Source organism: Elephas maximus, chromosome 4 (genome assembly GCF_024166365.1).
Source record: "Elephas maximus indicus isolate mEleMax1 chromosome 4, mEleMax1 primary haplotype, whole genome shotgun sequence".
Classification (NCBI taxonomy): domain Eukaryota; kingdom Metazoa; phylum Chordata; class Mammalia; order Proboscidea; family Elephantidae; genus Elephas; species Elephas maximus.
In genome coordinates this window covers 4,403,689-4,428,871 of record NC_064822.1, presented here as the reverse complement: position 1 = coordinate 4,428,871, position 25,183 = coordinate 4,403,689, and positions in this window count along the sequence as shown.

The window sequence follows — 25,183 nt, the reverse complement described above, 5'->3', positions numbered from 1 at the left end:
GAATAGAGTAGGGTCGAGTAGTGCAGAGTCTAGAAGAATAGAGTTGAATATTGCCGACTAGAGCAAAATAGAGCCCCAAAGACCCAACGTGACAGAAATCAAGATGAATGGCGCCGAATCCCGCGGAATCATGCTGGATCGCGTCGAATCCCGTTGAATTGCATTGAATCCCATCCATTCAAGTCCAATCCAATCGAATCGATTAGAATAGACTAGAGAAGGGTAGAGTACAAGACAATAGAATAGAGAAGAACACAGTCGGATGGAGTAGAATGGTGTAGAATGGAGTTGAAAAGAGATACTAGAGTTGAGTAGACTCATAGAGCCATATAGAGTTGAATCGAGCCTATTCAAGCTGAATAGAGCTGACCAGGGCGAAATGGAGCCGGTTAGAACTGAATCGAACCGATTGGAGCCCAAGAGGGATGAATGGAGTGCAACGGAGCCGATTGGAGCCGAATCGCATCGAAATGCGTGGAGTCGAATCCAGTGGAATAGATTGGAGTAGGGTTGGTTAAAATAGAGTAGAAGAGAATTGAACACAGTAAAAGAGAATAAAAAGAATACAAGAGAATCGAGTCCAAAAGCTTAGAGCAGAGCAGAATAGTGTAGAGTAGAACAGAGTCGACTAGAGTCGAATCGAGCCAAATGGAGAAGAAACAAGGCAAATCGCGTTGAATCCCCTCGAACCAATTCCAGTCAATTAGGGTAGGGTAGAGTAAAATAGTGTTGAGTGGAGTAGAATGCTGTGCAACGCAATCGAATGGAGTCGAAAAGAGCAGAAAAGAGCCGAATAGAGCCGAATAGTGCTGAAGAGGGCCGAAGAGGGCCGAATCGAGCTGAATTGAGCCAAATCCAGCAAATCGAGCCTAATGGAGCCGAATTGAGCCTAATCCAGCTGAATCGACACTCTTCGAGCCAAATGGAGCCGAATGGACATGAATCGAACCAATTCGACCTGAATCGTGTCCAAATTCATGGAATCGAATTGAACCGATTAGAGTAGGGGAGCTTCGGGTATGGCAGGGTGGAATAGAGTAGCATAAAATAAAACAGAAGAGACTAGAAGAGAACAGAACAATACAGAACGAATACAGAAAACGGTAGGCTAGAGTAGCGTAGAGGGAAACAGAGTAGAGTAGAATAGCTTCGAACAGAGCTAAATAGAGCCAAACTGAGCCGAATCGTGTCCAGATGGGTTGAATCCAATCCAATCAAATGGATTAGAATAGAGTAGAGTTGGGTAGCATAGGGTAGGGTAGAATAGAACAGAACAGAATAGGAAGAATAAAGAAAATAGAGACGAGTAGACTAGAGTACGATAGAGTAGGCTAGTGTATAATAGGGTAGACTCGAATACAGCTGAATAGAGCCGAATGGAGTCGAAATGAGAGGAATCACGTCTAATCGATTCGAGTAAATTAGAGTGGTGTAGGATAGAGTAGAGCAGAATAGTGTCGAATGGTGTGGAATAAATAGAATGGAGTCCAATAGAGACGAAAAGAGTAGAGTCGAATAGAGCAGAATAGGGCCGAAAGAGGCCGAATTGAGCAGAATCGAAGCAATTCAAGCCCAACGAACCGAATAGAGCCAAATGGAATCGAATCGAGCTGATTCAAGCTTAATCACGTCGAATCCCGTTCAATGCATCCAATCCAATCCAAACGTCTAGATTAGAGAAGGGGAGAGGAGGGTGGAATAGAATAGAGTAGACTAGAATAGAAGAGATTAGAACAGAATAGAAGGAATAGAATAGAGTAGAAAAGAGTAGGGTCGAATAGACTCGAATAGAGTCGATTAGAGGCGAATAGGCCAAATAGAGACGAATAGAGAAAACAGAGCTGAATGGAGCCGAATAGAGACGTAAAGGAGCCATATAGAGCCGATTCGCACCTAATCGAGCTGAATCAAGCAGAATCACGCCGACTGTCACTGAATAGCGTCGAATCACATCGAATCATATCGAATCGCATCAAATCACATCGTTTTGTGTCGGACCGGGTCGAATCGCTTCGTATCACATCGGATTGCATCGAATGTCGTCGAATCACGACGAATCACGTCCCATCACGTCCAATACCTTCGAATTGCGTCCAATCTCCTAGAATTCTGCTGAATCACGTCGAATCGTATGGAATCTCGTCTAATCTCTTTGAATCCCGTCAAATGCCTTCGGACCTTGTCGAATCCCGTCGAATCCTGTCCAATCGCGTCGAAGTGAATCAAATTGAATCAAATAGATTCAAGTAGGGTGGGTTTGGGTGGGGTGCAGTAGGCTTGGGTAGGGTAGGATAGAACAGAGTCCAACAGAATAGGAGAGAACAGAACAGAAGAGAAAGAATCCAGCAGAATAGAAGAGAGTAGAAAAGAGTCAGATAGTGCAGAACATAGCCGAATTGAGGCGAATGGAGACAAAACAAGATGAATCGCGTTGAATCGCTTCGAATCGGGTCAAATCGAATCCATTCGAATAGATTAGGGTAGGGAAGGGTAGACGAGAATAGTGCAGAATGGTGTGGCATGGATTAGAACGGAGCCGACTAGAGACGAATAGAGTAGAAAAGAGTCGACTAGAGCATAGTTGGGCCGAATAGGGCCAAAGAAGGCCTAATCGAGCAGAATCCAGCAGAATCGATGCCATTGGAGCTGAATGGAGCAAAATGGAGCCCAATCGAACCGACTCGAAGCGACTTGATCTGATTCAAGCCTAATCGGGTCGAATGGCGTGAAAATGCGATGACTCGAACAGAATCAAAGATTAGAGAAGGGGAGGGGAGCGGCTGGGAGGGTAGAACAGAATAGAATAGAACAGTACATAATAGAAGGAACAGAAGACAGCACAGTACGGTAGAGCAGAGTAAAGTAGAGAAGAGTAGAGTCGAATAGAGTGGAATAGTGCAGAATAGAGCTGAATAGAGCCAATTCTAGCCGAATCGAGCCCAATGGAAACAAAACGTGATGAATCGCGTCGAATAGCGTCCAATCGAATGCATTAGAATAGATTAGAGTAGGGTAGGGTAGAACAGAATAGAGTAGAATCGAGTCGAATGGAGTTGCATAGAGAAAACTAGAGTAGAAAAGAGTCGAATCGAGCCGAATAAGGCTGAACCAGGTCGAATTGAGTTGAAACAAGCTGAATCGAAGCGATTCAAGCCAAATCGAGCTGAATCGAGCTGATGGTGCCGAATGAGCCGATTCAAGCATCATCGCGTCCAATCCCATTGAAATGCTTTGAATCGAATCCAATTGAATAGATTCGAAAAGGTTAGGGTAGGGTGGTTTTTGATAGGGTAGACTAGGGTAGACGAAAGCAGACTAGAGTAGAGTATAGACAAGAGAAGTCTAGAGTAGTAGCCTAGACAAGACAGCTGGACTAGTCAGACTAGTGGTATAGATCAGTAGGCTAGACAACTAGCCTTGAAGAGTACCCTTGCCCTGACAAGTCCCCTAAATTCTGAATCTGAACTACTCCCCTTGCCTTAAGTAGTATCCTGAACTAGTAGCCTTGTCTGAACTACTCCCCTTAACTAGTAGCCTTGCCTTAAGTAATAGTCTTAATGTCTACCCTTGCCTTACTAGTACCCTGAACTAGTAGCCCTGCCTTAACTAGTACCCTGGCCTTCACCAGTAGCCTTAACTAGTACCCTGGCCTTCACTCGTACCCTTGCCTCAACTAGTACCCTTCACTAGTACCCTCGCCTTAACTAGTAGTCTTAACTAGTACCTGGCCTTCTCAGTCCCCATAAGTCCTACCCTGGCCTTAACCAGCTGCCTTAACTGGTACCCTGGTCTTAACTAGTAGTATTCACTTGTACCCTTGAATCCACTGGTAGCCTAAACTAGTCGTCTTGCCTTAAGTAGTAGCCTTCACTTGTACCTTGCCTTAACTGGTATCCTTAACTAGTACCTGTGCCTTAACTATCACTCCTAACTAGTACAGCGGCCATCACGAGTAGCCTGAACTAGTAGCCTTGTCTGAATTAGTCCCCTGAACTAGTAGCCTTGCTTTAAGTAATAGTCTTAACGTCTGCCCTTGCCTCGCTAGTACCCTTAACTAGTAGCCAAGCCTTAACTACTACCCCTAACTAGTAGCCTTGCCTTAACTAGTAGCCTTGCCTTAACCAGTTGCCTTAACTAGTACCCCGGCCTTACCTAGAAGTATCAACTTGTAAACTTGCATCCAAGAGTAGCCTTAACTAGTACTCTTGCCTTAAGTAGTGGCCTGAACTAGTACTCGTGCCTTAGCTAGTACTCTTAACTAGTACAGTGCCTCTAACTAGTATCCTGAACTAGTAGCCTTCTCTAAACTAGTACCCTTAACTAGTAGCCTTGCCTTCACTAGTACCCTGGCCTTCTCCAGTAGCCTTAACTAAGACCCTGGCCTTCACTGGTAGCCTTAAATAGTACCCTTAACTAGTACCCTCGCATTCACTAGTAGTCTGAACTAGTACCCTGGCCGTATCGGTACCCAGAACTACTACCCTTGCCGTAACCAGTTTCCTTAACTAGTACCCTGGCCTTAACCAGTAGTATTCACTTGTATGTTTGCATCAACTAGTAGCCTTAACTAGTACTCCTGCCTTAAGTAGTGGCCTGAACTAGTACTCGTGCCTTAGCTAGTACTCTTAACTAGTACAGTGCCCCTAACTAGTATCCTGAACTGGTAGCCTTGTCCTAACTAGTACCCTTAACTAGGAGCCTTGCCTTAAGGAAGAGTCTTAACGGCTACCCTTGCCTCAACAAGTACCCTTAACTAGTACCCTTGCATTAACTAGTAGTCTTAACTAGTAGCCTGGCCTTATCAGTACCCATAACTACTACCCTTGCCTTAACCAGTTGCCTTACCTAGCAACCTGGACTTAGCCAGTACTATTAACATGTACCCTTGCATCAACTAGTAGACTTAAGTAGTACTGTTGCCTGAAGTAGTGGACTTAACTCATTCCTTGCCTTCCTAGTAGCCTTAACTAGTACTCTGAACTAGTACAGTGGCCCTAACTAGTATTCTGAACTAGAAGCCTTGTGGTAACTAGTACCCTTAACGAGTCGCCGTGCCTTAAGGAACAGTCTTAAGGTCTACCCTTGCCTTACTAGTCCTCTTAACTAGTAGCCAAACCTTAACTAGTACGCTTAAGGAGGAGCCTTGCATGGACTAGTAGCCCAGCCTTAACTAGTACCCTGGCCGTCACTAGTACCCTTGCCTCCACTAGTATCCTGGCATTAACTAGTAGTCTTAACTAGTACCCTGGCCTTATCGCTACCCGTAACTACTACCCTTGCCTTGACCAGTTGCCTTAACTAGTACCCTGGCCTTAATTAGTAGTATGAACTTGTACCCTTGCATCAACTAGTAGCCTAAACTAATACGCTTGCCTGAAGTCGTAGCCTTCACTTGTACCTTGCCTTCCTAGTAGCCTTAACTAGTACCCGTCCATGAACTAGTACTCTTAACTAGTACAGTGGCCCTAACTAGTAGCCTGAACTAGTCCCCTTGCCTTAGGTAGTCCCTTTTCCAAACTAGTACCCTTCTTGAGTACCCCTATGGAGTAGGGTATGGTACAGTAGGGTGTCATAAGGTAGGGTAGCAGACGGTAGAACAGAGAAAACAGAATCCAATAGAATAGAAGAGGATAAGTCAGGATAGCTTAGTTTCGTGTAGGGTATGGTAGAGTAGCATCGGATGGAATAGAGAAAAGAGAAAACGAGAATCCAATACAACAGAATCGAAAAGAAGAGACTAGATGAGGAAAGACTAGGGCGGCATAGGGTTCTGTAGAATAGAAGAGCATAGAATGGTGTGGAATGGAGTCAAATGCAGTCAAACCGAGATGAATAGACTAGAAAAGAGTTGAATAGAGCGGAATAGCACCGAATAGGGACATATAGGGCTGAGTCGAGCCCAATCGAGCCCAATCAAGTCCAATCGACCAGATTCGAGCTGAATGGAGCCGAACGGAGCTGGAATGAGCCAAATAGAGACCAAGAAAATGAGCCAAGCTAGATTGAGCCAAATCGCACCTAATCGCATCCTATTGCATGGAATCTCGTCGAAGTCCATCCAATCCCACCAAAACCCATCGAATCTCATGAAATCTCACCGAATCCCGTCCAATTGTGTCAAATCGGGTCGAATCGAATGCAATCGAATTCAGTAGAACAGCTTAGAGTAGTGTAGGTTAGGCTGGGATTCAATAGGGTAGGGCACAGAGGAATAGACTAGAGAAGCATAGAGTAGAAGAGAATACAAAGAGTAGAGTGGAGTAGAGTAGACTAGTCAGAGTCGAGTAGTGCAGAATAGAGATGAATAGATCCAATTCGAGCTGAATCGAGTCGAATGGAGAGGAAATGAGACAAATCTCCATGAATCGAATAGATTAGAGTAGGGTGGGGGAGAAGAGAATAGAATAGTGTAGAATGGAGTCGAACAGAGTAGAATGGTGTGGGATGGAGTCGAATGGAGCCAAATAGAGACGAATAAAGTGGAAAAGAGTTGAATAGAGCTGAACAGGGCCGGATAAGTTTGGATCGAGCCTAATGATGCTGAATCGAGCAGGATCGAGCCAAATTGACCCGATTGAAGCCAAATCGAGCTAAATCAAGCCAATTCAAGCCTAATCCCATGGAATCGCCTTGAAAGGCATTGAATCGAATGGAATAGATTAGAGTAGAGGAGGGTAGAGTAGGAGGGGTTAGACTAGAACAGAACAGAACACAAGAGAAAGAATCGAATAGAATGAAGTAGAGACGAGTACAGTAGAACAGAGTCCAATAGAGTTGAATAGAGCCAAAGAGAGCTGAATGCAGCCGAATCCACCAAATTCGAGGTGAATCGAGAAGAATCATGTCGAATCGCGTTGAAAAGTGTCGAATCCAATCAACTAGTTTAGTGTAGGGCAGGTAAGATGAGGGGAGGGGAGGGTAGAAAAGAATAGATTAGAATAGACCAGAGAGAATAGAGAAGAGTAGACTAGAGTCAAATAGAGTCAAATCCTGCCGAAAAGAGCCGAAGAGAGAGGAAAAGGGCCAAGTCCAACCGAATCGAGTTGAATTCGCACAAAAAGGAGCTGATTCGAGCCGATATGACCTGAATCAGGTCGAATCCCGTTCAAGTCTGTTGAATAGAATAGAACAGATTACAGTAGGCTAAGTTAGAGTAGGGTAGGATAGACCAAAATGCAGTAGAACAGAACAGGATAGAAGAGAAAACTGAAAGAATAGAGTAGGGTCGAGTAGTGCAGAGTCTAGAAGAATAGAGTTGAATATTGCCGACTAGAGCAAAATAGAGCCCCAAAGACCCAACGTGACAGAAATCAAGATGAATGGCGCCGAATCCCGCGGAATCATGCTGGATCGCGTCGAATCCCGTTGAATTGCATTGAATCCCATCCATTCAAGTCCAATCCAATCGAATCGATTAGAATAGACTAGAGAAGGGTAGAGTACAAGACAATAGAATAGAGAAGAACACAGTCGGATGGAGTAGAATGGTGTAGAATGGAGTTGAAAAGAGATACTAGAGTTGAGTAGACTCATAGAGCCATATAGAGTTGAATCGAGCCTATTCAAGCTGAATAGAGCTGACCAGGGCGAAATGGAGCCGGTTAGAACTGAATCGAACCGATTGGAGCCCAAGAGGGATGAATGGAGTGCAACGGAGCCGATTGGAGCCGAATCGCATCGAAATGCGTGGAGTCGAATCCAGTGGAATAGATTGGAGTAGGGTTGGTTAAAATAGAGTAGAAGAGAATTGAACACAGTAAAAGAGAATAAAAAGAATACAAGAGAATCGAGTCCAAAAGCTTAGAGCAGAGCAGAATAGTGTAGAGTAGAACAGAGTCGACTAGAGTCGAATCGAGCCAAATGGAGAAGAAACAAGGCAAATCGCGTTGAATCCCCTCGAACCAATTCCAGTCAATTAGGGTAGGGTAGAGTAAAATAGTGTTGAGTGGAGTAGAATGCTGTGCAACGCAATCGAATGGAGTCGAAAAGAGCAGAAAAGAGCCGAATAGAGCCGAATAGTGCTGAAGAGGGCCGAAGAGGGCCGAATCGAGCTGAATTGAGCCAAATCCAGCAAATCGAGCCTAATGGAGCCGAATTGAGCCTAATCCAGCTGAATCGACACTCTTCGAGCCAAATGGAGCCGAATGGACATGAATCGAACCAATTCGACCTGAATCGTGTCCAAATTCATGGAATCGAATTGAACCGATTAGAGTAGGGGAGCTTCGGGTATGGCAGGGTGGAATAGAGTAGCATAAAATAAAACAGAAGAGACTAGAAGAGAACAGAACAATACAGAACGAATACAGAAAACGGTAGGCTAGAGTAGCGTAGAGGGAAACAGAGTAGAGTAGAATAGCTTCGAACAGAGCTAAATAGAGCCAAACTGAGCCGAATCGTGTCCAGATGGGTTGAATCCAATCCAATCAAATGGATTAGAATAGAGTAGAGTTGGGTAGCATAGGGTAGGGTAGAATAGAACAGAACAGAATAGGAAGAATAAAGAAAATAGAGACGAGTAGACTAGAGTACGATAGAGTAGGCTAGTGTATAATAGGGTAGACTCGAATACAGCTGAATAGAGCCGAATGGAGTCGAAATGAGAGGAATCACGTCTAATCGATTCGAGTAAATTAGAGTGGTGTAGGATAGAGTAGAGCAGAATAGTGTCGAATGGTGTGGAATAAATAGAATGGAGTCCAATAGAGACGAAAAGAGTAGAGTCGAATAGAGCAGAATAGGGCCGAAAGAGGCCGAATTGAGCAGAATCGAAGCAATTCAAGCCCAACGAACCGAATAGAGCCAAATGGAATCGAATCGAGCTGATTCAAGCTTAATCACGTCGAATCCCGTTCAATGCATCCAATCCAATCCAAACGTCTAGATTAGAGAAGGGGAGAGGAGGGTGGAATAGAATAGAGTAGACTAGAATAGAAGAGATTAGAACAGAATAGAAGGAATAGAATAGAGTAGAAAAGAGTAGGGTCGAATAGACTCGAATAGAGTCGATTAGAGGCGAATAGGCCAAATAGAGACGAATAGAGAAAACAGAGCTGAATGGAGCCGAATAGAGACGTAAAGGAGCCATATAGAGCCGATTCGCACCTAATCGAGCTGAATCAAGCAGAATCACGCCGACTGTCACTGAATAGCGTCGAATCACATCGAATCATATCGAATCGCATCAAATCACATCGTTTTGTGTCGGACCGGGTCGAATCGCTTCGTATCACATCGGATTGCATCGAATGTCGTCGAATCACGACGAATCACGTCCCATCACGTCCAATACCTTCGAATTGCGTCCAATCTCCTAGAATTCTGCTGAATCACGTCGAATCGTATGGAATCTCGTCTAATCTCTTTGAATCCCGTCAAATGCCTTCGGACCTTGTCGAATCCCGTCGAATCCTGTCCAATCGCGTCGAAGTGAATCAAATTGAATCAAATAGATTCAAGTAGGGTGGGTTTGGGTGGGGTGCAGTAGGCTTGGGTAGGGTAGGATAGAACAGAGTCCAACAGAATAGGAGAGAACAGAACAGAAGAGAAAGAATCCAGCAGAATAGAAGAGAGTAGAAAAGAGTCAGATAGTGCAGAACATAGCCGAATTGAGGCGAATGGAGACAAAACAAGATGAATCGCGTTGAATCGCTTCGAATCGGGTCAAATCGAATCCATTCGAATAGATTAGGGTAGGGAAGGGTAGACGAGAATAGTGCAGAATGGTGTGGCATGGATTAGAACGGAGCCGACTAGAGACGAATAGAGTAGAAAAGAGTCGACTAGAGCATAGTTGGGCCGAATAGGGCCAAAGAAGGCCTAATCGAGCAGAATCCAGCAGAATCGATGCCATTGGAGCTGAATGGAGCAAAATGGAGCCCAATCGAACCGACTCGAAGCGACTTGATCTGATTCAAGCCTAATCGGGTCGAATGGCGTGAAAATGCGATGACTCGAACAGAATCAAAGATTAGAGAAGGGGAGGGGAGCGGCTGGGAGGGTAGAACAGAATAGAATAGAACAGTACATAATAGAAGGAACAGAAGACAGCACAGTACGGTAGAGCAGAGTAAAGTAGAGAAGAGTAGAGTCGAATAGAGTGGAATAGTGCAGAATAGAGCTGAATAGAGCCAATTCTAGCCGAATCGAGCCCAATGGAAACAAAACGTGATGAATCGCGTCGAATAGCGTCCAATCGAATGCATTAGAATAGATTAGAGTAGGGTAGGGTAGAACAGAATAGAGTAGAATCGAGTCGAATGGAGTTGCATAGAGAAAACTAGAGTAGAAAAGAGTCGAATCAAGCCGAATAAGGCTGAACCAGGTCGAATTGAGTTGAAACAAGCTGAATCGAAGCGATTCAAGCCAAATCGAGCTGAATCGAGCTGATGGTGCCGAATGAGCCGATTCAAGCATCATCGCGTCCAATCCCATTGAAATGCTTTGAATCGAATCCAATTGAATAGATTCGAAAAGGTTAGGGTAGGGTGGTTTTTGATAGGGTAGACTAGGGTAGACGAAAGCAGACTAGAGTAGAGTATAGACAAGAGAAGTCTAGAGTAGTAGCCTAGACAAGACAGCTGGACTAGTCAGACTAGTGGTATAGATCAGTAGGCTAGACAACTAGCCTTGAAGAGTACCCTTGCCCTGACAAGTCCCCTAAATTCTGAATCTGAACTACTCCCCTTGCCTTAAGTAGTATCCTGAACTAGTAGCCTTGTCTGAACTACTCCCCTTAACTAGTAGCTTTGCCTTAAGTAATAGTCTTAATGTCTACCCTTGCCTTACTAGTACCCTGAACTAGTAGCCCTGCCTTAACTAGTACCCTGGCCTTCACCAGTAGCCTTAACTAGTACCCTGGCCTTCACTCGTACCCTTGCCTCAACTAGTACCCTTCACTAGTACCCTCGCCTTAACTAGTAGTCTTAACTAGTACCTGGCCTTCTCAGTCCCCATAAGTCCCACCCTGGCCTTAACCAGCTGCCTTAACTGGTACCCTGGTCTTAACTAGTAGTATTCACTTGTACCCTTGAATCCACTGGTAGCCTAAACTAGTCGTCTTGCCTTAAGTAGTAGCCTTCACTTGTACCTTGCCTTAACTGGTATCCTTAACTAGTACCTGTGCCTTAACTATCACTCCTAACTAGTACAGCGGCCATCACGAGTAGCCTGAACTAGTAGCCTTGTCTGAATTAGTCCCCTGAACTAGTAGCCTTGCTTTAAGTAATAGTCTTAACGTCTGCCCTTGCCTCGCTAGTACCCTTAACTAGTAGCCAAGCCTTAACTACTACCCCTAACTAGTAGCCTTGCCTTAACTAGTAGCCTTGCCTTAACCAGTTGCCTTAACTAGTACCCCGGCCTTACCTAGAAGTATCAACTTGTAAACTTGCATCCAAGAGTAGCCTTAACTAGTACTCTTGCCTTAAGTAGTGGCCTGAACTAGTACTCGTGCCTTAGCTAGTACTCTTAACTAGTACAGTGCCTCTAACTAGTATCCTGAACTAGTAGCCTTCTCTAAACTAGTACCCTTAACTTGTAGCCTTGCCTTCACTAGTACCCTGGCCTTCTCCAGTAGCCTTAACTAAGACCCTGGCCTTCACTGGTAGCCTTAAATAGTACCCTTAACTAGTACCCTCGCATTCACTAGTAGTCTGAACTAGTACCCTGGCCGTATCGGTACCCAGAACTACTACCCTTGCCGTAACCAGTTTCCTTAACTAGTACCCTGGCCTTAACCAGTAGTATTCACTTGTATGTTTGCATCAACTAGTAGCCTTAACTAGTACTCCTGCCTTAAGTAGTGGCCTGAACTAGTACTCGTGCCTTAGCTAGTACTCTTAACTAGTACAGTGCCCCTAACTAGTATCCTGAACTGGTAGCCTTGTCCTAACTAGTACCCTTAACTAGGAGCCTTGCCTTAAGGAAGAGTCTTAACGGCTACCCTTGCCTCAACAAGTACCCTTAACTAGTACCCTTGCATTAACTAGTAGTCTTAACTAGTAGCCTGGCCTTATCAGTACCCATAACTACTACCCTTGCCTTAACCAGTTGCCTTACCTAGCAACCTGGACTTAGCCAGTACTATTAACATGTACCCTTGCATCGACTAGTAGACTTAAGTAGTACTGTTGCCTGAAGTAGTGGACTTAACTCATTCCTTGCCTTCCTAGTAGCCTTAACTAGTACTCTGAACTAGTACAGTGGCCCTAACTAGTATTCTGAACTAGAAGCCTTGTGGTAACTAGTACCCTTAACGAGTCGCCTTGCCTTAAGGAACAGTCTTAAGGTCTACCCTTGCCTTACTAGTCCTCTTAACTAGTAGCCAAACCTTAACTAGTACGCTTAAGGAGGAGCCTTGCATGGACTAGTAGCCCAGCCTTAACTAGTACCCTGGCCGTCACTAGTACCCTTGCCTCCACTAGTATCCTGGCATTAACTAGTAGTCTTAACTAGTACCCTGGCCTTATCGCTACCCGTAACTACTACCCTTGCCTTGACCAGTTGCCTTAACTAGTACCCTGGCCTTAATTAGTAGTATGAACTTGTACCCTTGCATCAACTAGTAGCCTAAACTAATACGCTTGCCTGAAGTCGTAGCCTTCACTTGTACCTTGCCTTCCTAGTAGCCTTAACTAGTACCCGTCCATGAACTAGTACTCTTAACTAGTACAGTGGCCCTAACTAGTAGCCTGAACTAGTCCCCTTGCCTTAGGTAGTCCCTTTTCCAAACTAGTACCCTTCTTGAGTACCCCTATGGAGTAGGGTATGGTACAGTAGGGTGTCATAAGGTAGGGTAGCAGACGGTAGAACAGAGAAAACAGAATCCAATAGAATAGAAGAGGATAAGTCAGGATAGCTTAGTTTCGTGTAGGGTATGGTAGAGTAGCATAGGATGGAATAGAGAAAAGAGAAAACGAGAATCCAATACAACAGAATCGAAAAGAAGAGACTAGATGAGGAAAGACTAGGGCGGCATAGGGTTCTGTAGAATAGAAGAGCATAGAATGGTGTGGAATGGAGTCAAATGCAGTCAAACCGAGATGAATAGACTAGAAAAGAGTTGAATAGAGCGGAATAGCACCGAATAGGGACATATAGGGCTGAGTCGAGCCCAATCGAGCCCAATCGAGCCCAATCAAGTCCAATCGACCAGATTCGAGCTGAATGGAGCCGAACGGAGCTGGAATGAGCCAAATAGAGACCAAGAAAATGAGCCAAGCTAGATTGAGCCAAATCGCACCTAATCGCATCCTATTGCATGGAATCTCGTCGAAGTCCATCCAATCCCACCAAAACCCATCGAATCTCATGAAATCTCACCGAATCCCGTCCAATTGTGTCAAATCGGGTCGAATCGAATGCAATCGAATTCAGTAGAACAGCTTAGAGTAGTGTAGGTTAGGCTGGGATTCAATAGGGTAGGGCACAGAGGAATAGACTAGAGAAGCATAGAGTAGAAGAGAATACAAAGAGTAGAATGGAGTAGAGTGGAGTAGAGTAGACTAGTCAGAGTCGAGTAGTGCAGAATAGAGATGAATAGATCCAATTCGAGCTGAATCGAGTCGAATGGAGAGGAAATGAGACAAATCTCCATGAATCGAATAGATTAGAGTAGGGTGGGGGAGAAGAGAATAGAATAGTGTAGAATGGAGTCGAACAGAGTAGAATGGTGTGGGATGGAGTCGAATGGAGCCAAATAGAGACGAATAAAGTGGAAAAGAGTTGAATAGAGCTGAACAGGGCCGGATAAGTTTGGATCGAGCCTAATGATGCTGAATCGAGCAGGATCGAGCCAAATTGACCCGATTGAAGCCAAATCGAGCTAAATCAAGCCAATTCAAGCCTAATCCCATGGAATCGCCTTGAAAGGCATTGAATCGAATGGAATAGATTAGAGTAGAGGAGGGTAGAGTAGGAGGGGTTAGACTAGAACAGAACAGAACACAAGAGAAAGAATCGAATAGAATGAAGTAGAGACGAGTACAGTAGAACAGAGTCCAATAGAGTTGAATAGAGCCAAAGAGAGCTGAATGCAGCCGAATCCACCAAATTCGAGGTGAATCGAGAAGAATCATGTCGAATCGCGTTGAAAAGTGTCGAATCCAATCAACTAGTTTAGTGTAGGGCAGGTAAGATGAGGGTAGGGTAGGGTAGAAAAGAATAGATTAGAATAGACCAGAGAGAATAGAGAAGAGTAGACTAGAGTCAAATAGAGTCAAATCCTGCCGGAAAGAGCCGAAGAGAGAGGAAAAGGGCCAAGTCCAACCGAATCGAGTTGAATTCGCACAAAAAGGAGCTGATTCGAGCCGATATGACCTGAATCAGGTCGAATCCCGTTCAAGTCTGTTGAATAGAATAGAACAGATTACAGTAGGCTAAGTTAGAGTAGGGTAGGATAGACCAAAATGCAGTAGAACAGAACAGGATAGAAGAGAAAACTGAAAGAATAGAGTAGGGTCGAGTAGTGCAGAGTCTAGAAGAATAGAGTTGAATATTGCCGACTAGAGCAAAATAGAGCCCCAAAGACCCAACGTGACAGAAATCAAGATGAATGGCGCCGAATCCCGCGGAATCATGCTGGATCGCGTCGAATCCCGTTGAATTGCATTGATTCCCATCCATTCAAGTCCAATCCAATCGAATCGATTAGAATAGACTAGAGAAGGGTAGAGTACAAGACAATAGAATAGAGAAGAACACAGTCGGATGGAGTAGAATGGTGTAGAATGGAGTTGAAAAGAGATACTAGAGTTGAGTAGACTCATAGAGCCATATAGAGTTGAATCGAGCCTATTCAAGCTGAATAGAGCTGACCAGGGCGAAATGGAGCCGGTTAGAACTGAATCGAACCGATTGGAGCCCAAGAGGGATGAATGGAGTGCAACGGAGCCGATTGGAGCCGAATCGCATCGAAATGCGTGGAGTCGAATCCAGTGGAATAGATTGGAGTAGGGTTGGTTAAAATAGAGTAGAAGAGAATTGAACACAGTAAAAGAGAATAAAAAGAATACAAGAGAATCGAGTCCAAAAGCTTAGAGCAGAGCAGAATAGTGTAGAGTAGAACAGAGTCGACTAGAGTCGAATCGAGCCAAATGGAGAAGAAACAAGGCAAATCGCGTTGAATCCCCTCGAACCAATTCCAGTCGATTAGGGTAGGGTAGAGTAAAATAGTGTTGAGTGGAGTAGAATGCTGTGCAACGCAATCGAATGGAGTCGAAAAGAGCAGAAAAGAGCCGAATAGAGCCGAATAGTGCTGAAGAGGGCCGAAGAGGGCCGAATCGAGCTGAATTGAGCCAAATCCAGCAAATCGAGCCTAATGGAGCCGAATTGAGCCTAATCCAGCTGAATCGACACTCTTCGAGCCAAATGGAGCCGAATGGACATGAATCGAACCAATTCGACCTGAATCGTGTCCAAATTCATGGAATCGAATTGAACAGATTAGAGTAGGGGAGCTTCGGGTATGGCAGGGTGGAATAGAGTAGCATAAAATAAAACAGAAGAGACTAGAAGAGAACAGAACAATACAGAACGAATACAGAAAACGGTAGGCTAGAGTAGCGTAGAGGGAAACAGAGTAGAGTAGAATAGCTTCGAACAGAGCTAAATAGAGCCAAACTGAGCCGAATCGTGTCCAGATGGGTTGAATCCAATCCAATCAAACGGATTAGAATAGAGTAGAGTTGGGTAGCATAGGGTAGGGTAGAATAGAGTAGAATAGAACAGAACAGAATAGGAAGAATAAAGAAAATAGAGACGAGTAGACTAGAGTACGATAGAGTAGGCTAGTGTATAATAGGGTAGACTCGAATACAGCTGAATAGAGCCGAATGGAGTCGAAATGAGAGGAATCACGTCTAATCGATTCGAGTAAATTAGAGTGGTGTAGGATAGAGTAGAGCAGAATAGTGTCGAATGGTGTGGAATAAATAGAATGGAGTCCAATAGAGACGAAAAGAGTAGAGTCGAATAGAGCAGAATAGGGCCGAAAGAGGCCGAATTGAGCAGAATCGAAGCAATTCAAGCCCAACGAACCGAATAGAGCCAAATGGAATCGAATCGAGCTGATTCAAGCTTAATCACGTCGAATCCCGTTCAATGCATCCAATCCAATCCAAACGTCTAGATTAGAGAAGGGGAGAGGAGGGTGGAATAGAATAGAGTAGACTAGAATAGAAGAGATTAGAACAGAATAGAAGGAATAGAATAGAGTAGAAAAGAGTAGGGTCGAATAGACTCGAATAGAGTCGATTAGAGGCGAATAGGCCAAATAGAGACGAATAGAGAAAACAGAGCTGAATGGAGCCGAATAGAGACGTAAAGGAGCCATATAGAGCCGATTCGCACCTAATCGAGCTGAATCAAGCAGAATCACGCCGACTGTCACTGAATAGCGTCGAATCACATCGAATCATATCGAATCGCATCAAATCACATCGTTTTGTGTCGGACCGGGTCGAATCGCTTCGTATCACATCGGATTGCATCGAATGTCGTCGAATCACGACGAATCACGTCCCATCACGTCCAATACCTTCGAATTGCGTCCAATCTCCTAGAATTCTGCTGAATCACGTCGAATCGTATGGAATCTCGTCTAATCTCTTTGAATCCCGTCAAATGCCTTCGGACCTTGTCGAATCCCGTCGAATCCTGTCCAATCGCGTCGAAGTGAATCAAATTGAATCAAATAGATTCAAGTAGGGTGGGTTTGGGTGGGGTGCAGTAGGCTTGGGTAGGGTAGGATAGAACAGAGTCCAACAGAATAGGAGAGAACAGAACAGAAGAGAAAGAATCCAGCAGAATAGAAGAGAGTAGAAAAGAGTCAGATAGTGCAGAACATAGCCGAATTGAGGCGAATGGAGACAAAACAAGATGAATCGCGTTGAATCGCTTCGAATCGGGTCAAATCGAATCCATTCGAATAGATTAGGGTAGGGAAGGGTAGACGAGAATAGTGCAGAATGGTGTGGCATGGATTAGAACGGAGCCGACTAGAGACGAATAGAGTAGAAAAGAGTCGACTAGAGCATAGTTGGGCCGAATAGGGCCAAAGAAGGCCTAATCGAGCAGAATCCAGCAGAATCGATGCCATTGGAGCTGAATGGAGCAAAATGGAGCCCAATCGAACCGACTCGAAGCGACTTGATCTGATTCAAGCCTAATCGGGTCGAATGGCGTGAAAATGCGATGACTCGAACAGAATCAAAGATTAGAGAAGGGGAGGGGAGCGGCTGGGAGGGTAGAACAGAATAGAATAGAACAGTACATAATAGAAGGAACAGAAGACAGCACAGTACGGTAGAGCAGAGTAAAGTAGAGAAGAGTAGAGTCGAATAGAGTGGAATAGTGCAGAATAGAGCTGAATAGAGCCAATTCTAGCCGAATCGAGCCCAATGGAAACAAAACGTGATGAATCGCGTCGAATAGCGTCCAATCGAATGCATTAGAATAGATTAGAGTAGGGTAGGGTAGAACAGAATAGAGTAGAATCGAGTCGAATGGAGTTGCATAGAGAAAACTAGAGTAGAAAAGAGTCGAATCGAGCCGAATAAGGCTGAACCAGGTCGAATTGAGTTGAAACAAGCTGAATCGAAGCGATTCAAGCCAAATCGAGCTGAATCGAGCTGATGGTGCCGAATGAGCCGATTCAAGCATCATCGCGTCCAATCCCATTGAAATGCTTTGAATCGAATCCAATTGAATAGATTCGAAAAGGTTAGGGTAGGGTGGTTTTTGATAGGGTAGACTAGGGTAGACGAAAGCAGACTAGAGTAGAGTATAGACAAGAGAAGTCTAGAGTAGTAGCCTAGACAAGACAGCTGGACTAGTCAGACTAGTGGTATAGATCAGTAGGCTAGACAACTAGCCTTGAAGAGTACCCTTGCCCTGACAAGTCCCCTAAATTCTGAATCTGAACTACTCCCCTTGCCTTAAGTAGTATCCTGAACTAGTAGCCTTGTCTGAACTACTCCCCTTAACTAGTAGCCTTGCCTTAAGTAATAGTCTTAATGTCTACCCTTGCCTTACTAGTACCCTGAACTAGTAGCCCTGCCTTAACTAGTACCCTGGCCTTCACCAGTAGCCTTAACTAGTACCCTGGCCTTCACTCGTACCCTTGCCTCAACTAGTACCCTTCACTAGTACCCTCGCCTTAACTAGTAGTCTTAACTAGTACCTGGCCTTCTCAGTCCCCATAAGTCCTACCCTGGCCTTAACCAGCTGCCTTAACTGGTACCCTGGTCTTAACTAGTAGTATTCACTTGTACCCTTGAATCCACTGGTAGCCTAAACTAGTCGTCTTGCCTTAAGTAGTAGCCTTCACTTGTACCTTGCCTTAACTGGTATCCTTAACTAGTACCTGTGCCTTAACTATCACTCCTAACTAGTACAGCGGCCATCACGAGTAGCCTGAACTAGTAGCCTTGTCTGAATTAGTCCCCTGAACTAGTAGCCTTGCTTTAAGTAATAGTCTTAACGTCTGCCCTTGCCTCGCTAGTACCCTTAACTAGTAGCCAAGCCTTAACTACTACCCCTAACTAGTAGCCTTGCCTTAACTAGTAGCCTTGCCTTAACCAGTTGCCTTAACTAGTACCCCGGCCTTACCTAGAAGTATCAACTTGTAAACTTGCATCCAAGAGTAGCCTTAACTAGTACTCTTGCCTTAAGTAGTGGCCTGAACTAGTACTCGTGCCTTAGCTAGTACTCTTAACTAGTACAGTGCCTCTAACTAGTATCCTGAACTAGTAGCCTTCTCTAAACTAGTACCCTTAACTAGTAGCCTTGCCTTCACTAGTACCCTGGCCTTCTCCAGTAGCCTTAACTAAGACCCTGGCCTTCACTGGTAGCCTTAAATAGTACCCTTAACTAGTACCCTCGCATTCACTAGTAGTCTGAACTAGTACCCTGGCCGTATCGGTACCCAGAACTACTACCCTTGCCGTAACCAGTTTCCTTAACTAGTACCCTGGCCTTAACCAGTAGTATTCACTTGTATGTTTGCATCAACTAGTAGCCTTAACTAGTACTCCTGCCTTAAGTAGTGGCCTGAACTAGTACTCGTGCCTTAGCTAGTACTCTTAACTAGTACAGTGCCCCTAACTAGTATCCTGAACTGGTAGCCTTGTCCTAACTAGTACCCTTAACTAGGAGCCTTGCCTTAAGGAAGAGTCTTAACGGCTACCCTTGCCTCAACAAGTACCCTTAACTAGTACCCTTGCATTAACTAGTAGTCTTAACTAGTAGCCTGGCCTTATCAGTACCCATAACTACTACCCTTGCCTTAACCAGTTGCCTTACCTAGCAACCTGGACTTAGCCAGTACTATTAACATGTACCCTTGCATCAACTAGTAGACTTAAGTAGTACTGTTGCCTGAAGTAGTGGACTTAACTCATTCCTTGCCTTCCTAGTAGCCTTAACTAGTACTCTGAACTAGTACAGTGGCCCTAACTAGTATTCTGAACTAGAAGCCTTGTGGTAACTAGTACCCTTAACGAGTCGCCGTGCCTTAAGGAACAGTCTTAAGGTCTACCCTTGCCTTACTAGTCCTCTTAACTAGTAGCCAAACCTTAACTAGTACGCTTAAGGAGGAGCCTTGCATGGACTAGTAGCCCAGCCTTAACTAGTACCCTGGCCGTCACTAGTACCCTTGCCTCCACTAGTATCCTGGCATTAACTAGTAGTCTTAACTAGTACCCTGGCCTTATCGCTACCCGTAACTACTACCCTTGCCTTGACCAGTTGCCTTAACTAGTACCCTGGCCTTAATTAGTAGTATGAACTTGTACCCTTGCATCAACTAGTAGCCTAAACTAATACGCTTGCCTGAAGTCGTAGCCTTCACTTGTACCTTGCCTTCCTAGTAGCCTTAACTAGTACCCGTCCATGAACTAGTACTCTTAACTAGTACAGTGGCCCTAACTAGTAGCCTGAACTAGTCCCCTTGCCTTAGGTAGTCCCTTTTCCAAACTAGTACCCTTCTTGAGTACCCCTATGGAGTAGGGTATGGTACAGTAGGGTGTCATAAGGTAGGGTAGCAGACGGTAGAACAGAGAAAACAGAATCCAATAGAATAGAAGAGGATAAGTCAGGATAGCTTAGTTTCGTGTAGGGTATGGTAGAGTAGCATCGGATGGAATAGAGAAAAGAGAAAACGAGAATCCAATACAACAGAATCGAAAAGAAGAGACTAGATGAGGAAAGACTAGGGCGGCATAGGGTTCTGTAGAATAGAAGAGCATAGAATGGTGTGGAATGGAGTCAAATGCAGTCAAACCGAGATGAATAGACTAGAAAAGAGTTGAATAGAGCGGAATAGCACCGAATAGGGACATATAGGGCTGAGTCGAGCCCAATCGAGCCCAATCAAGTCCAATCGACCAGATTCGAGCTGAATGGAGCCGAACGGAGCTGGAATGAGCCAAATAGAGACCAAGAAAATGAGCCAAGCTAGATTGAGCCAAATCGCACCTAATCGCATCCTATTGCATGGAATCTCGTCGAAGTCCATCCAATCCCACCAAAACCCATCGAATCTCATGAAATCTCACCGAATCCCGTCCAATTGTGTCAAATCGGGTCGAATCGAATGCAATCGAATTCAGTAGAACAGCTTAGAGTAGTGTAGGTTAGGCTGGGATTCAATAGGGTAGGGCACAGAGGAATAGACTAGAGAAGCATAGAGTAGAAGAGAATACAAAGAGTAGAGTGGAGTAGAGTAGACTAGTCAGAGTCGAGTAGTGCAGAATAGAGATGAATAGATCCAATTCGAGCTGAATCGAGTCGAATGGAGAGGAAATGAGACAAATCTCCATGAATCGAATAGATTAGAGTAGGGTGGGGGAGAAGAGAATAGAATAGTGTAGAATGGAGTCGAACAGAGTAGAATGGTGTGGGATGGAGTCGAATGGAGCCAAATAGAGACGAATAAAGTGGAAAAGAGTTGAATAGAGCTGAACAGGGCCGGATAAGTTTGGATCGAGCCTAATGATGCTGAATCGAGCAGGATCGAGCCAAATTGACCCGATTGAAGCCAAATCGAGCTAAATCAAGCCAATTCAAGCCTAATCCCATGGAATCGCCTTGAAAGGCATTGAATCGAATGGAATAGATTAGAGTAGAGGAGGGTAGAGTAGGAGGGGTTAGACTAGAACAGAACAGAACACAAGAGAAAGAATCGAATAGAATGAAGTAGAGACGAGTACAGTAGAACAGAGTCCAATAGAGTTGAATAGAGCCAAAGAGAGCTGAATGCAGCCGAATCCACCAAATTCGAGGTGAATCGAGAAGAATCATGTCGAATCGCGTTGAAAAGTGTCGAATCCAATCAACTAGTTTAGTGTAGGGCAGGTAAGATGAGGGGAGGGGAGGGTAGAAAAGAATAGATTAGAATAGACCAGAGAGAATAGAGAAGAGTAGACTAGAGTCAAATAGAGTCAAATCCTGCCGAAAAGAGCCGAAGAGAGAGGAAAAGGGCCAAGTCCAACCGAATCGAGTTGAATTCGCACAAAAAGGAGCTGATTCGAGCCGATATGACCTGAATCAGGTCGAATCCCGTTCAAGTCTGTTGAATAGAATAGAACAGATTACAGTAGGCTAAGTTAGAGTAGGGTAGGATAGACCAAAATGCAGTAGAACAGAACAGGATAGAAGAGAAAACTGAAAGAATAGAGTAGGGTCGAGTAGTGCAGAGTCTAGAAGAATAGAGTTGAATATTGCCGACTAGAGCAAAATAGAGCCCCAAAGACCCAACGTGACAGAAATCAAGATGAATGGCGCCGAATCCCGCGGAATCATGCTGGATCGCGTCGAATCCCGTTGAATTGCATTGAATCCCATCCATTCAAGTCCAATCCAATCGAATCGATTAGAATAGACTAGAGAAGGGTAGAGTACAAGACAATAGAATAGAGAAGAACACAGTCGGATGGAGTAGAATGGTGTAGAATGGAGTTGAAAAGAGATACTAGAGTTGAGTAGACTCATAGAGCCATATAGAGTTGAATCGAGCCTATTCAAGCTGAATAGAGCTGACCAGGGCGAAATGGAGCCGGTTAGAACTGAATCGAACCGATTGGAGCCCAAGAGGGATGAATGGAGTGCAACGGAGCCGATTGGAGCCGAATCGCATCGAAATGCGTGGAGTCGAATCCAGTGGAATAGATTGGAGTAGGGTTGGTTAAAATAGAGTAGAAGAGAATTGAACACAGTAAAAGAGAATAAAAAGAATACAAGAGAATCGAGTCCAAAAGCTTAGAGCAGAGCAGAATAGTGTAGAGTAGAACAGAGTCGACTAGAGTCGAATCGAGCCAAATGGAGAAGAAACAAGGCAAATCGCGTTGAATCCCCTCGAACCAATTCCAGTCAATTAGGGTAGGGTAGAGTAAAATAGTGTTGAGTGGAGTAGAATGCTGTGCAACGCAATCGAATGGAGTCGAAAAGAGCAGAAAAGAGCCGAATAGAGCCGAATAGTGCTGAAGAGGGCCGAAGAGGGCCGAATCGAGCTGAATTGAGCCAAATCCAGCAAATCGAGCCTAATGGAGCCGAATTGAGCCTAATCCAGCTGAATCGACACTCTTCGAGCCAAATGGAGCCGAATGGACATGAATCGAACCAATTCGACCTGAATCGTGTCCAAATTCATGGAATCGAATTGAACCGATTAGAGTAGGGGAGCTTCGGGTATGGCAGGGTGGAATAGAGTAGCATAAAATAAAACAGAAGAGACTAGAAGAGAACAGAACAATACAGAACGAATACAGAAAACGGTAGGCTAGAGTAGCGTAGAGGGAAACAGAGTAGAGTAGAATAGCTTCGAACAGAGCTAAATAGAGCCAAACTGAGCCGAATCGTGTCCAGATGGGTTGAATCCAATCCAATCAAATGGATTAGAATAGAGTAGAGTTGGGTAGCATAGGGTAGGGTAGAATAGAACAGAACAGAATAGGAAGAATAAAGAAAATAGAGACGAGTAGACTAGAGTACGATAGAGTAGGCTAGTGTATAATAGGGTAGACTCGAATACAGCTGAATAGAGCCGAATGGAGTCGAAATGAGAGGAATCACGTCTAATCGATTCGAGTAAATTAGAGTGGTGTAGGATAGAGTAGAGCAGAATAGTGTCGAATGGTGTGGAATAAATAGAATGGAGTCCAATAGAGACGAAAAGAGTAGAGTCGAATAGAGCAGAATAGGGCCGAAAGAGGCCGAATTGAGCAGAATCGAAGCAATTCAAGCCCAACGAACCGAATAGAGCCAAATGGAATCGAATCGAGCTGATTCAAGCTTAATCACGTCGAATCCCGTTCAATGCATCCAATCCAATCCAAACGTCTAGATTAGAGAAGGGGAGAGGAGGGTGGAATAGAATAGAGTAGACTAGAATAGAAGAGATTAGAACAGAATAGAAGGAATAGAATAGAGTAGAAAAGAGTAGGGTCGAATAGACTCGAATAGAGTCGATTAGAGGCGAATAGGCCAAATAGAGACGAATAGAGAAAACAGAGCTGAATGGAGCCGAATAGAGACGTAAAGGAGCCATATAGAGCCGATTCGCACCTAATCGAGCTGAATCAAGCAGAATCACGCCGACTGTCACTGAATAGCGTCGAATCACATCGAATCATATCGAATCGCATCAAATCACATCGTTTTGTGTCGGACCGGGTCGAATCGCTTCGTATCACATCGGATTGCATCGAATGTCGTCGAATCACGACGAATCACGTCCCATCACGTCCAATACCTTCGAATTGCGTCCAATCTCCTAGAATTCTGCTGAATCACGTCGAATCGTATGGAATCTCGTCTAATCTCTTTGAATCCCGTCAAATGCCTTCGGACCTTGTCGAATCCCGTCGAATCCTGTCCAATCGCGTCGAAGTGAATCAAATTGAATCAAATAGATTCAAGTAGGGTGGGTTTGGGTGGGGTGCAGTAGGCTTGGGTAGGGTAGGATAGAACAGAGTCCAACAGAATAGGAGAGAACAGAACAGAAGAGAAAGAATCCAGCAGAATAGAAGAGAGTAGAAAAGAGTCAGATAGTGCAGAACATAGCCGAATTGAGGCGAATGGAGACAAAACAAGATGAATCGCGTTGAATCGCTTCGAATCGGGTCAAATCGAATCCATTCGAATAGATTAGGGTAGGGAAGGGTAGACGAGAATAGTGCAGAATGGTGTGGCATGGATTAGAACGGAGCCGACTAGAGACGAATAGAGTAGAAAAGAGTCGACTAGAGCATAGTTGGGCCGAATAGGGCCAAAGAAGGCCTAATCGAGCAGAATCCAGCAGAATCGATGCCATTGGAGCTGAATGGAGCAAAATGGAGCCCAATCGAACCGACTCGAAGCGACTTGATCTGATTCAAGCCTAATCGGGTCGAATGGCGTGAAAATGCGATGACTCGAACAGAATCAAAGATTAGAGAAGGGGAGGGGAGCGGCTGGGAGGGTAGAACAGAATAGAATAGAACAGTACATAATAGAAGGAACAGAAGACAGCACAGTACGGTAGAGCAGAGTAAAGTAGAGAAGAGTAGAGTCGAATAGAGTGGAATAGTGCAGAATAGAGCTGAATAGAGCCAATTCTAGCCGAATCGAGCCCAATGGAAACAAAACGTGATGAATCGCGTCGAATAGCGTCCAATCGAATGCATTAGAATAGATTAGAGTAGGGTAGGGTAGAACAGAATAGAGTAGAATCGAGTCGAATGGAGTTGCATAGAGAAAACTAGAGTAGAAAAGAGTCGAATCGAGCCGAATAAGGCTGAACCAGGTCGAATTGAGTTGAAACAAGCTGAATCGAAGCGATTCAAGCCAAATCGAGCTGAATCGAGCTGATGGTGCCGAATGAGCCGATTCAAGCATCATCGCGTCCAATCCCATTGAAATGCTTTGAATCGAATCCAATTGAATAGATTCGAAAAGGTTAGGGTAGGGTGGTTTTTGATAGGGTAGACTAGGGTAGACGAAAGCAGACTAGAGTAGAGTATAGACAAGAGAAGTCTAGAGTAGTAGCCTAGACAAGACAGCTGGACTAGTCAGACTAGTGGTATAGATCAGTAGGCTAGACAACTAGCCTTGAAGAGTACCCTTGCCCTGACAAGTCCCCTAAATTCTGAATCTGAACTACTCCCCTTGCCTTAAGTAGTATCCTGAACTAGTAGCCTTGTCTGAACTA